General features: G+C 45.6%; 1 pseudogene; it reads right to left on the reverse strand.

The window, feature by feature from the left end:
* LOC138083699 (ferritin light chain, oocyte isoform-like) overlaps positions 1-14,348 on the reverse strand; it is a 38,104-nt pseudogene that overhangs the window by 22,707 nt on the left and 1,049 nt on the right.

Raw genomic sequence — 14,348 nt, forward strand, 5'->3', positions numbered from 1 at the left:
CTCAGCTATATGGTCATATAAAACACAGGCAATAAATGGCGTCTATAACCAAACTGCCCAAGGAGGATTGTTCCCAGAGACAATCTGGTGTAAGTTGTTGGGCCACCTTGGGAGGGGCCTTGAGATGCCATTGAGTTCCTGCATGCAACCAGTCTTATTTCCTTTAGTCTTGACAATTATCTTAATGTCATAGTCCAAGTCCCGTAATAACAGTAATAATTATCACAAGCTCACTTTTCTTAAGAGCTTACTGAAGACTAGGCTCTGCTTTAAACACACTCCACACATTATTTCATCGAGGCTCCAAAGACAAAATGTTCAGACACTGAGGATCCTTGCCAGATGGGAGGACACCAGAAACCTGGCTGCTGAGCTATCGGAATCTGAAAAAGTTTGAGAAAGCGAGAATAAATTCCATAACACTCTGCACTTTGGTCATAAAACCAAAAGATTAGGCTAGCAGAGACGAAACATGTTTCACAGGAGAAGGCAGGGGAAATGCAGCGTTGTGGTTTATTCAGTAAACCGGGAAATATGACTTGTGTTCTCCGGTAACCACAAAGAATTGAAACGTGTGGTTAAAGATTTAGGGGTTAGGGAGAGCGAGGGGGTGGGTAGTCTTGTTCCTTCTTGATTTCTGTTCGAGTTCCAGGGAATTGGGGTTTCCATTGCAAAGGGTGCAACTGGATATTTCCTCCACGTTTCATCGTTGGGACCTGGCAAACGGCATTTCCTGGCACTCGGGAGCAGCGAGTCCCAACAGAAGCGAGGTCGAATCCATTTTTGGAGCCAAACGCCAGCATTCCTTTGCGGTGAGTTCTGCAACCTCAAGGTAGCGCTTCCCTAGAGTGACCTCTAGTGGTGACCACGGGGAGTCGCCCAATTTTCCAGCCTATGGAAGAATCACCCTCGAAATGTTGCCTTTGTGGCAACAGAAGCCTCTTGGTTCTTTCCCTCACTAACTGCCCTGTGGTTGATGATGACAAGTAGGGCTGACAACATGAGCAACTCATTCCACTTGCTAATCAAAACCATGATGAATGCTTTCACATAGGGCTTCCCTGGTGGCTCAGTGGTAAGGAATCTGCCTGCAATGCAGGAGACTCAGGTTCGATCCCTGGGTGGGGAAGATCCCCTGGAGAAGGAAATGGCAACCCACTCCAGGATTCTTGCCTGGAAAATCTCATGGACACAGGACATTGGCGGGCTACAGTCCATGGCGTCTTAGAAGAGCTGGACATGACTGAGCGACTAAACAACAACTCTTTTAAGTAAAACATGAAAACTCTGAATATGTTTAAGTGTGCCCAAGCTCCCGGCTGTGGCAGCGATCGCCTTGTGTTGGAATGAGACACTTGTCCACCCGCCAGGGGTGCAATCTGCCTGGTCACAGAGTGGCTGTGAACGTTTTCTCTCTGGAGGGACCTAAAGACTTTATAGGAAAAATAATGGTGACCATCTACAACATGTGTTGAGATCATCTGAGGGTTGGGAGTATAGGTGTGTCCACTCAGGAAAAAATAGCTAAGAGATAAGGCCCGATATGTTTTTTATAACGACAGGAAGTGCATCCATATGAGATCGCTAAAATGCACACAGGGATAACTAGATGTGTGTCTAAAAGTTTATGACTCAGAAACACTTTGCATCACTTTGATGACGCATTATCTTATTTTGTTTCGTTTTCACAACAACTGTTTGGTGAGGTATTATTTTCCTCATTTTTAAAATATATTTTTAATTTTCTTTTTTTTTTGGCCATGTCGTGCGGTGTGGAGGATCTTAGTCCCCCAACCAGGGATTGAATCGGCACTCCCTGCAGTGGAAGAGCAGAGTCCCAGCCACTGGACCACCGGGGAAGCCCCTATTTTCCCTATTTTTTTTCCTCAAGGAGGAAATTGTTGCCAACAGATGATTGCACCTATCGGAGAAAGACTGTGCTGGAAGCACCTCTCTCACCATATAGTGATGAGTGAAAGTCGCTGTTAAAGAGATGGGACTACCCAGACCACCTGACTGGCCTCCTGAGAAATCCGTTTGCAGGTCAGGAAGCAACAGTTAGAACTGGACATGGAACAACAGACTGGTTCCAAATAGGAAAAGGAGTACCTCAAGGCTGTATACTGTCACCCTGCTTATTTAACTTCTATGCAGAGTACATCATGAGAAACGCTGGGGTGGAAGAAGCACAAGCTGGAATCAAGATTGCTGGGAGAAATATCAATAACCTCAGATATGCAGATGACACCACCCTTATGGCAGAAAGTGAAAGAGGAGAGAGTGCTGCTGCTGCTGAGTCGCTTCAGTCGTGTCCGACTCTGTGCGACCCCATAGACGGCAGCCCACCAGGCTCCCCCGTCCCTGGGATTCTCTAGGCAAGAACACTGGAGTGGGTTGCCATTTCCTTCTCCAATGCATGAAAGTGAAAAGTGAAAGTGAAGTTGCTCAGTCGTGTCCAACTCTTTGCTACCCCATGGACTGCAGCCTACCAGACTCCTCCATCCATGGGATTTTTCAGGCAAGAGTACTGGAATGGGGTGCCATTGAGTTGGCTTAAACTCAACATTCAGAAAACTAAGATCATGGTATCTGGTCCCATCACTCCATGGCAAATAGATAGGGAAACAGTGGAAACAGTGACAGACTTTATTGGGGGGGGGGGCTCCAAAATCACTGTAGATGGTGACTGCAGCCATGAAATGAAAAGATGCTTGCTCCTTGAAAGAAAAGTTATGACCAACCTAGACAGCATATTAAAATGCAGAGACATTACTTTGCTAACAAAGATCCATCTAGTCAAAGCTATGGTTTTTCCAGTAGTCATGTATGGATGTGAGAGTTGGACTATAAAGAAAGTTGAGTGCTGAAGAACCGATGCTTTTGAACTGTGGTGTTGGAAAAGACTTTTGAGAGTACCTTGGACTGAAAAGAGATCCAACCACCCTAAGGGAAATCAGTCCTGGGTGTTCATTGGAAGGACTGATGCTGAAGCTGAAACTCCAGTACTTTGGTCACCTAATACGAAGAACTGACTCATTGGAAAAGACCCTGATGCTGGGAAGGATTGAAGGTGGGAGGAGAAGGGGACGACAGAGGATGAGACGGTTGGATGGCATCACCCACTCGATGGACCTGAGTTTGAGTGAACTCTGGGAGTTGGTCTTCACTCCCGGCTCTCACACAGCTTTCACAATCCGTCAGTGAGATGCAGTCACGTGTCTCCATGATCCGTTGCTGCCACTTGAGGCTTCTCCCTGACTGAAGATCTTAGGTCTGTCCATACCCACAGCCCTTCTGCGTGTCTCCAACACATCATCCTAGTTCAAGCTCACTTGGATGGTTGAAACACACTTCTGAAATTGTTACACATTTCTTTGTTGACTGTGTCGTCTGCCTTTCCCCTCCTGGATTGTAAGCTCCATGAGAGCAGGAACCTTATCCATTTAAATTAATCAGCTCACCCCCAGGGTCAATCATGATGTGTATACAATGTGTTTTGGAATGAATGAGTGAACGAAAACATAACTAACTCAACAATTCCACAGTCTATGAAAATACTCATGTCTAGAGGCCCTAGCCCAGAGATTCTAACTTATCTGGGATGGGGCTAGGTATCAAGATAGTCAATCCTAAAGGAATCAGTCCTGAATATTCATTGAAAGGACTGATGCTGAAGCTGAAGCTCCGGCACTTTGGCCACCTGATGCAAAGAACTGACTCACTGGAAAAGATCCTGATGCTGGGAAAAATTGAAGGTGGGAGGAGAAGGGGATGACAGAGGATGAGATGGTTGGATGGCATCACCCACTCGATGGACATGAGTTTGAGCAAGCTCTGGGAACTGGTAATGGACAGGGAAGCCTGGCGTGCTGTAGTCCATGTGGTCACAAAGAATCAGACACAAGTGAGCCACTGAACTGAACTGACTGATCAAGGTAGTACTTTTCTTTTGCTGCACCACACAGCTTGCAGAATCTTAGTTTTTCAACCAGGAGTGGAACTCTGGCCACGGCAGTGAAAGTGCCAAATCCTAACCGCTGGACTTCCAGGGATATTCAACATTTAAAAAAAAAATTTTATTGTGGTAACATATCCATAACATAAAATTTATCATTTTTAACCATTTTAAATGTACAGTTCAGTAGCATTAAGGACATTCATGTCTTTGTGCAAACATCATCACCATCCATCTCCAGAACTTTCTTATCTTTCCAAACTGAACTCTGTCCCCCACAAACACACTTCCCGTCCCCCTTTCTTTCTTGCCTGGCTTAGACTGCAAGCCCCCCACTTTATCTGGTACTTTGCATGCACCCTCAACACCCTGACCCCTCACCTCTTTGGTGGTATTGGCCTGGCAAATCCCAATCTGGCAAAATCAGGCTCTTCACCTGCCCTGTGTCTGCAACCAGGCAGCTGAATGTAACTGGTTAAAACAGGCAACCAGGTGGAGTGGCCTCTTTTACATTAACAATCGTAAATCTGAGTGGGATCTTAGCGCCACCCGCAGTGTTTCCTAAATTCTCTTGAACCCCCACAGTCCAAAAGTTCAGTGTCATACCTTCTAATCCAAACAAACCTCTTGCACTTGGGTAGTGACCTCACACACCTAACTGAGAAAAGAGAAGCCTCTGCCCGCCGCCGCTGCCACCCACTGACCTACATCTGTTTTCACTTACGCGGCTGCCTGTCCACGAAAATGGATGAATTGCAAGGACTTTGCTCCTCAATTCCCTTCTCTCTCCCTGTCCTAAAGTTTCCCTCTCTACTAGATAATTCCCTTCAGCACACATGCCCTCATAGGTCCCATATTTAAAATCCCTTTCTTGGCCATCCAAATCCCACTCCGTTTTTTAAAAATTTATTGTATTGAAGTGTAATTGATTTACAATGTTCTGTTAATTTCTGCTATACAGCAAATTGATTAAATTATATGTGTGTGTGTGTGTGTGTGTGTGTGTGTGTGTGTGTATAGGCTTTCCAGGTAGCTCATGGTAAAGAACCCACCTACCAATGCAGGAGATGTAAGACACTTCCTGACCTTCCTGGGTCAGGAAGATCCCCTGGAGGAGGGCATGGCAACCCACTCCAGTATTCTTGCCTGGAGAATCCCTTGGACAGAGGAGCCTGGTGGGCTACAGTCCATGGGGTCGTCGCAAAGCGTCAGACACGACTGAAGCGACTTACATGCACGTGGATGTGCACATATATGTACGTTTGTACCACAGAGTCTTTTCCAGTGAGTCAGCTTTTCGCATCAGGTGGCCGAAGAACTGGAGCTTCCAACGTCAGTCTAACATCAGCTTTAACGTCAGCCCTGCCACTGAATATATCATATGGTATATTGTACGCACGTACCACCTCTTCTTTATCCATTCATCTGTTAATGGACATTTAGGCTGTCTCCATGCTTTGTCTATTGTAAATCGTGTTGCTATGAATAACGGAATCCATGTGTCCTTTTGAATTATGGTTTTCTCTGGATATATAATCCCGAGAGTGGGCTTGCTGGATCATATGGCAACCCTATTTTTGGTTTTTTGAGGAACCTTCATACTGTTTTCCATAGTGGCCGCACCCATTTACATTCCTACCAACAGGGTAGAAGGTTCCCCAGATGCTACTCTTTGCTCTGCTACATAGCAAAGCTCTCATAGAGACGTGTACCTGCTGCCGGCACTTCCTTACACCCCATCATCTCTCTTTCCCCCCAGTGCTTTCTCTAATCTCCTCCCCCAGACTCTCACCCCACCAGTTACTGAAAATGTTCTTGTCAATGTCACCCACAGTCCCCATCTCTCCAAATTCAATGGTTGAGTCTCCATCTTCACCTTGCCCATTCTCTACAGCAATATTGGACACAGCTGACTGTCCCCTCCATATGGAAACTCTTAATTTCCCCATCTATAAAATGGGCATAGTCGTAATATCTACCATGTCTGGTTATTGTGGGGACTAAATGAAATAACATACACAAAGCCTTAGACATTTCCTGGCCTCAAATTAGTGCTCAGATCCTGCCAGCTAGTCTTTTTTTTTTTTTTTTAAGTTTACAATTTTTTTTAAAATAAATATTTACTCATTTGGCTGTGTCAGGCCCTAGCTGCGCCACATGGGACCTTTGATCTTAGCTGTGGCAGGTGGGGTCTTTAGTTGCAGCATGTGGGATCCAGTTCCCTGACCAGGGAATGAACCCAGGCCCTCTGGACTGGCAGTACAGAGCCCCAGTCGCTGGGCCACCAGGGAAGTCCCCCTGTCAGAGTCTTAAATACAGTATTTTCACATTTCATGGGAGGATGAATTCATGTAATACTTGTCTGTTGTATGGATGGAGATCGTGGGTGACAGTGACAAGAATATTCTCTGTAGCTGGTAAGGTGCAAGTCTAGGGGAGGAGATTAGCAAAAGAACTGAGGGGGGAAAAGGGACAATGAGGTGTAAGGAAGTGCAGGTGACTTGTCTAATTAAAACTTAGTTTGCAAAAATAAAAAAAGATTAAAAAGGAAAAAGACATCAGAGGTGCAAATAAATTTTTTGAGATGGGAAAAGTTAAGAGAGAAGAGGAAGAGTCTCCTATGTTAGAATATTTATTTTTCAAACATATAATTAAAACCAATATCAGAGGAACTTCCCGTATTAAAATTGCTAATACGTCTTTCTCGCAGGGGTAGAAACAGTGGGGAAATTTCCGCCCTTTGGAGACATCACTTGCAATTTAGCTCAGGCCAAAATGGAATTGACTTCCTGTCCTTAATGAACAGAATGTATTCTAATGAAAGAGTCACATGGAAACTGAAACAGAAGGGATAGGGAAGGGCCAGCCTCCTTGAACTTGACTCTGGCATCCTACAGAGAGCTCTGAGGATCAGAGTCCATTTGCTTATCTGCGCTTTTACTTTTAATTTGTTTACAGTGTGGTGCTAAGAAGTGCTACCCGCCCAAGACCTTGACCACACCAATGGGCTTTACCGGCATTTCACAGCCTCAGGCAGCTTAAGACCCCAGGGAGTGCCCTGGGGGAAGAGTCCCAAGTTCTCTCCTGACCATGGCAACTCACATCCTGATTCCTGTAATCTAGGATACTGGGGTTGGAAGATCCCAGAATCTCCACGCTCAATTACTCAGTAAGCATTGTTTCTCTCAAAGTCTGCTGCACAGATGACCAGCCTAAGAATATACCTGCAGCTGCTTATTTAAAATGCATATTTCTGAGGCCTTCCCAGACCTAAGGAGTTGACTATCTCTGGGTCACTGGAGCTTACATTTTAAACAGGTCTCCGAGCAATTCTCTTGTGTATTAAAATGTGAGCACTGCTAATGTTAGAGAAGAATTGTTGGCCCTTTTCTCAATTTTAAGGCTTCCCTGGTAGCTCAGACAGTAAATAAACTGCCTGCAATGCAGGAGACCTGGGTTCAATCCCTGGGTGGGGAAGATCACCTGGAGAAGGAAATGGCAACCCATTCCAGTCTTCTTGCCTGGAGAATTCCATGGACAGAGGAGCCTGGCAGGCTACAGTCCATGGGATTGTAAAGAGTTGGATTCAACTGAGCAACTAAACATTTTGTCCATTTTAAAAACTTGCTATTTGATCTAGAGGCAGAAGACAGGACTCAGCTCCAAAGAGGCAAGCAGGCAGCCAGGATATACAGGAGTTTTTTCAGCAAAGACCAGGTGTTTAGAACATCAGAAAGATTCCTGTTAATTAAAGAAAACCAGATATCTCCCACTAAGGAACTTGGTGCTTTTCTATGAATGGGAAGATGCAAGAATCTGGGCTCACTGAAATCATTCCTTTGAATTGCACCTCAGTTCTCTGGGGTCAGTATCCTGCTTATCTCCTTCCTAAATCCCCTCAAGGTGCCTGAAGTTGGGGATGACTGCAGTCACTGAGGGTTTGGCAGTGAGCAGCCCCTTTGTCTCCATCCTGAGTCCCTCAGAGCTCACCCTTTGGGGCACTGTATTGTGCTGGTTTGATGGCTGCAATATCCTTTGTTTACTGGTAAGGCAGACAATATTTTCATCCACACAGACATCAGGAACTCTGGCCTAAAGGGGAAAAGGACAAGTATCAATAGATGGCTCATATATGGTCTTATGAAAAATAGGAGTGATGGAGTTGCAAGGGTGCTATCAGAACCCACTGGAGGGACCAGAGCTTCATAGGAGGCTCCCTGGTGGAGGTGGCCCTGAGCTGAGATTTGGAAGACAGACAAGAGCCAGGTGATGGCAGGGAAGGCAGGAAGAGGAGGCATTCCAGCCCAAAGGGGCAGTATGCCAAAACCTCAGAGGTAAAAGAATTGTAGGGTCATTCAGGAAGCTGCAAGTCATCCAGAAGAGAAAAGATAGAAAAGTTGAAAGAGCTGAGGCCAGAGTTGCTGGCAGGGGCCAGCCAAGAGAGCCATTTGGAGCAAGCTAAGTACCTGCCCTGTGACCACCTGATTCAATTTGTATTTCAGAGAGTCCATTCTGGCTGCAGTGTAGATAGTGACTTGGAAGGGGTAAGATGATTGGTCAGTCCATCAGGAAGGATGGTAGTGTTTGAACCAGCTAGGGTGATAGACACAAAGTCAGGAGATTGAGGAAAGGAAGGGACAGGACTTGGGGTCCTAGTGGTAGGCTCAATATCAGAGGTCACCCTCCAAGCCCGAGAGGAGTGTATGCAGCCTTGGCTCACAGCTGTTGTTGTTCAGTTGCTCAGTCATGTCCGACTCTTTGCAACACCATGAACTGCAACACGCCAGGCTTCCCTGTCCTTCACCATCTCCCAGAGCTTGCTCAAACTCATGTCCATTGAGTCGGTGATGCCATCCAACCATCTCATCCTCTGTCACCCTCTTCCCCTGCCTTCAATCTTTCCCAGCATCAGGGTCTTTTCCTAATGAGTCAGCTCTTTCCATCAGGTGGCCAAAGTACTGGAGCTTCAGCTTCAGCACCAGTCCTTCTAATGAACATTCAGGACTGATATCCTTTAGGATTGACTGGTTTGATCTCCTTGCAGTCACAACTGCTGCTGCTGCTGCTGCTGAGTCGCCTCAGTCGTGTCCGACTGTGCGACCCCAGAGACAGCAGCCCACCAGGCTCCCTCGTCCCTGGGATTCTCCAGGCAAGAACACTGGAGTGGGTTGCCATATCCTTCTCCAATGCATGAAAGTGAAAAGTGAAAGGGAAGTCGCTCAGTCGTGCCAGACTCCTAGCGACCCCATGGACTGTAGCCTACCAGGCTCCTCCATCCATGGGATTTTCCAGGCAAGAGTACTGGAGTGGGGTGCCATTGCCTTCTGCAGTCACAACTAGAACAGAGGAAATTCTAAGATGAGAACTTCCAAGATCAATGGAGCAGGTAGGAACAGAATTTCAGTGACCCATTTTGGTTGTCACTGGTTGTTTCCATCTCTCCCACTAAGAGAAACTCATAAAAGTGGGCTCAGAGGAAGTGCCTGCAGTGGGCTTCCAGGGTTCAGGCAGTGCCAGGGCAGTGTCCACTTATGACCGGTAGGGGGCAGCACGACAACTCACAGAACCCTAAAGGAGAAATCGTTTCCGAAGACTAAAAAAAAAACCGCAAACCACCCCCCAACTGAAAAGAGGGACATTTTAGTGATTAATTTGTGCATTCCAAAGCGATTGATGTGGCTAATTTGTAATTAGCAAGTTTTGCTACAGTTTCAACAGCTTTTCACACCAGGGTGTACCTTGCACCTCTTGTTCCGATTTCTTTTTGCTATTAAACACATATTCTACCTATTACTGCCTCTAGTGCTGATTTTTCCTCTGCATGGAATGATATCGGACAGCATTCTCTCAAATTTCTGAGTCTGTCGGCAGAGAGGGGTTTTTAATCGAAGAGACAGTGTAACAAATGTTGAAGTTTTGTTTTGTCATCCACAATTGCTTCATTTCAGCATAATTACTTAAATTATTTAAAAGTGTTCCCTTCCAAATCTGGTCCATAGGCATACATTTTTGCAAAGACATAATCAGAGTCTGTTTTATCATTTTTTAAAGGAAGCTCATATATATATATGTATAGTTCTGTTCTGCTAAGTTATCTAGTCTCTTCTGAGATCTCACCCACTTCCTGAACTCCAAATATTACATTGCCCAGAAAGGCAGCCACATGTTTATCTCCACTCAACCTCTGCTGTTTATTCATCCATCCCTCCATCCATCCATTAATTCATTCCATGCACTGTGCTGCAGACTGGGAATACAAATGTGAGAAGAAGGTGTGGTCCTGTTTGCGAGCTTGTAGAGCCTTTGGTGGTGGATGGGGAGGGCGGAGAAGTGAACAGACCATTATGCTGCAGTGAGATTGGTGACCCAGTGGTATTTTTGAGGAAGAAACCCTAAAACTGACTTGGGGGCCTGAAGAAAGGGGAAAAGACCAACTGAGCAGAGGAAACTGCAAGTGCAAAGATACACACACTCAAAACATCATTGCATCTTCCGGAAACCACAGTGGTTTAATATTGGTAGAGTGTATGTTGGCTGGAGACTGAGAGAGTAAGGCTGGCAGGCAGGGACCAGATCCATGAGGGTCTTGCACAGGTCTTAGGACACTGTCTTGTAGGTGATGAACAACTTAGTTCCACTAAGTTTTTCACTGGGTCTCACTGGGTTTTTCACTCTGCAGCTAGAGTGAGAATGTATTTTGAAGATGAAGAGATGACCAACGTGCACCCAGTGCTTCAGTATCCCATAGAATCAAGCAGCAAGTGGGATCTTAGTTCCCTGACCAGGGATCGAACCTGTGCCCCCTGCAGTGGAAGCTCCGAGTTCTAACCTTTGGACCACCAGGGAAGTCCCTCCAGTCCCTAGATTTTAGCAGTGCTGGAAAGTCTTGGTATTCCCCTCTCCAGATGCTTCACCCATGAGCCACATTCTTCTTCATCCCAGGTGTAAATGGCTTCCTGGAGTTCTTTCTTAATGTCTGGGCTTTGCACATGCTGTGCTCTCTCCTGGAGCAATCTTTTCCTCTCAGGCTAATCAGAGTCTGAGTTGAAACCTCTGGCCTCATTCTTCCCTGGTCCTGGACTAGATCAGGTCCCCTGCTCTATGTTCCAAAGCTGCCTATCCTGAGTGTTATATTCTCAGCAGTGTGTCTTCGCCTTCAGACTGTGAGCTCTGTAACAGATTATCTTGCTATCTCCAGAGTAGAGGCTTAGCTAATGTAGACAGCAAGAATGAATGCATGGAGCTTTTGGACAATGTACTTGTTATTTCTACCTGCGTATTTTTCAGAATGAACTCTGCCCTTCCCAGGTAGGGTATCAGTATTTTTCTACCTGCCCCTTCCCAGTACATGCCCTACCCCCCAAGTCAGCCCCATGACCCCCATCTCCTGCCCAGTCAGCTCCTCCTCTAACTGGCAGATTTCTCTGCCCACTCAAAACAAAGAACGGCAACTCTTCCCTCACTTCCTCCTCCTCTCTGCTCAGCAACTAAGTCCTTCCCTTTAATTTCTATTTTTTTCCCGAAACCATGCTAGAACCGTTTCAAAGTTGGGGGGCAAAATGGGTTTTACAACAAGACAGATCTAGGTTCCAATCTCAAGTCTACTATATTTGGGTTTCCTTGGGTGAATTTCTAATCTCTTTAAGCCTCAAATTCCCAGTTTGTGAAATGGGGATATTATACACAGTAGAAACACTATGACTTTAGTACAAGTCAGGCGGTAAATAGATACCTCTTGTTGTTTTCATGTCAGACATCTCCTGCTTAAAAACCTTCAGAGGTTGTTACTTGTCAGTGAAGCCTAAACTGTGCATCTTGGCCTTGCTTCTCATTCAGCTCAGTTCAGTCGCTCAGTCGTGTCTGACTCTTTGCGACCCCATGAATCACAGCCCGCCAGGCCTCCCTGACCATCACCAACTCCCAGAGTTCACTCAGACTCGCGTCCATCGAGTCAGTGATGCCATCCAGCCATCTCATCCTCTGTTGTCCCCTTCTCCTCCTGCCCCCAATCCCTCCCAGCATCAGAGTCTTTTCCAATGAGTCAACTCTTCGCATGAGGTGGCCAAAGTACTGGAGTTTCAGCTTTAGCATCAGTCCTTCCAAAGAAATCCCAGGGCTGATCTCCTTCAGAATGGACTGGTTGGATCTCCTTGCAGTCCAAGGGACTCTCAAGAGTCTTCTCCAACACCACAGTTCAAAAGCATCAATTCTTTGGTGCTCAGCCTTCTTCACAGTCCAACTCTCACATCCATACATGACCACAGGAAAAACCACAGCCTTGACTAGACAGACCTTAGTCGGCAAAGTAATGTCTCTGCTTTTCAATTTGCTATCTAGGTTGGTCATAACTTTTCTTCGAAGGAGTAAGCGTCTTTTAATTTCATGGCTGCAATCACCATCTGCAGTGATTTTGGAGCCCCCCAAAATAAAGTCTGACACTGTTTCCCCATCTATTTCCCATGAAGTGATGGGACCGGATGCCATGATCTTCGTTTTCTGAATGTTGAGCTTTAAGCCAACTTTTTCACTCTCCTCTTTCACTTTCATCAAGAGGCTTTTTAGATCCTCTTCACTTTCTGCCATAAGGGTGGTGTCATCTGCATATCTGAGGTTATTGATATTTCTCCCAGCAATCTTGATTCCAGCTTGTGTTTCTTCCAGTCCAGCGTTTCTCATGATGTACTCTGCATATAAGTTAAACAAGCAGAGTGACAATATACAGCCTTGATGTACTCCTTTTCCTATTTGGAACCAGTCTGTTGTTCCATGTCCAGTTCTAACTGTTGCTTCCTGACCTGCATACGGATTTCTCAAAGGCAGGTCAGGTGGTCTGGTATTCCCATCTCTTTCAGAATTTTCCAGTTTATTGTGATCCACACAGTCAAAGGCTTTGGCATAGTCAATAAAGCAGAAATAGATGTTTTTCTGGAACTCTCTTGCTTTTTCCATGATCCAGCGGATGTTGGCAATTTGATCTCTGGTTCCTCTGCCTTTTCTAAAACCAGCTTGAACATCAGGAAGTTCGAGGTTCACGTATTGCTGAAGCCTGGCTTGGAGAATTTTGAGCATTCCTTTACTAGAGTGTGAGATGAGTGCAATTGTGTGGTAGTTTGAGCATTCTTTGGCATTGCCTTTCTTTGGGATTGGAATGAAAACTGACCTTTTCCAGTCCTGTGGCCACTGCTGAGTTTTCCAAATTATCCTCCCCCTAAATCCTAAACTCTGGTCAATCTGAAATATTGGCTGATTTCATCACTCTTTCCTCCTTGCTTTCATGTTGCAATTCAAACACCAAGTCCTCCCTGACTACCAGAGCACCAAGTAACTGGCTCCCTCCTCTGCAGTCCTGTATGTAGTTCAGTGGCCCTCAGGACCAACTGTTTTGCCTTCCAGACTAGGCAACTCTCTTCTAGAAGACAAACTGCTGAAAGCAGAGGCTTTGTCAGGTTCATCTATCACCCTGCATAGTGCCTGGCACGCAGCTGATGCTCAACAAATACGGAGTGAAAGAACAATTGATTCTTGTCATTTCAGTGGGCTTGTTTTCTCTATAGGATCAGACCTTAGGTTATTCTCACCTCTAGCTATTTTTTTGGCTTCCAGGAAGCACATTACCATTGGATGCTCTGTTCTCTCCTTTAACTGCAAGGAGCTTTTGGAACTGAAAAATAAGAGTTACTCCTCCAAGCCTGATCTTCTGCCACTCCCCGGTTATGAACTGAACTCGTTAGCATTGCAGGGAACACGACTCTCACGCCTCCGCTCCTTTGTACGTGCATGCTGGTCCCTTTTGCCTGGAATGCCCTTACCTTGGCTTCTCTGGCGAACTCCTACACATCCTGCAAGACCCGGCTCAGTCATCACCTTCTCTGGGAAGGCTTTTCTGAGATGGGCAAAGTAGCAACCCCTCTCTCCCATCTTTTTAGCTTCCTCAGCGTTACTCCAAATAATTCTAACAGTATTTGTGGTATTATTTGTTTCTGTTTCTTTTTCTTCCACGCCTCTAGATCCTGAATTCCTTGAGGGCGAGGATTTCTGTTCATTGTTGTACCTTCTATAGTTAGCACTGTGCTTATCCTGTATCAAGCACTTGATTCAACAGATGAACGAATAGGTTAATTCATCTCATACTGCAGAGTTCGATGTGAAGTGAAAGTCGCTCAGTCGTATCCGAATCTTTGTGACCCAATTTTTGTTCATTGTTGTACCTTCTATAGTTAGCACTGTGCTTAGCCTATATTAAGCACTTGATTCAACGGATGAACGAATAGGTTAATTCATCTCATACTGCAGAGTTTGATGTGAAGTGAAAGTCGCTCAGTCGTGTCCGAATCTTCCATGGAATTCTCCAGGCCAGAATACTGGAGTGAGTAGCTTTTTCCCTTCTCCAGGA

Source organism: Capricornis sumatraensis, chromosome 8 (assembly GCF_032405125.1).
Source record: "Capricornis sumatraensis isolate serow.1 chromosome 8, serow.2, whole genome shotgun sequence".
Taxonomy (NCBI): domain Eukaryota; kingdom Metazoa; phylum Chordata; class Mammalia; order Artiodactyla; family Bovidae; genus Capricornis; species Capricornis sumatraensis.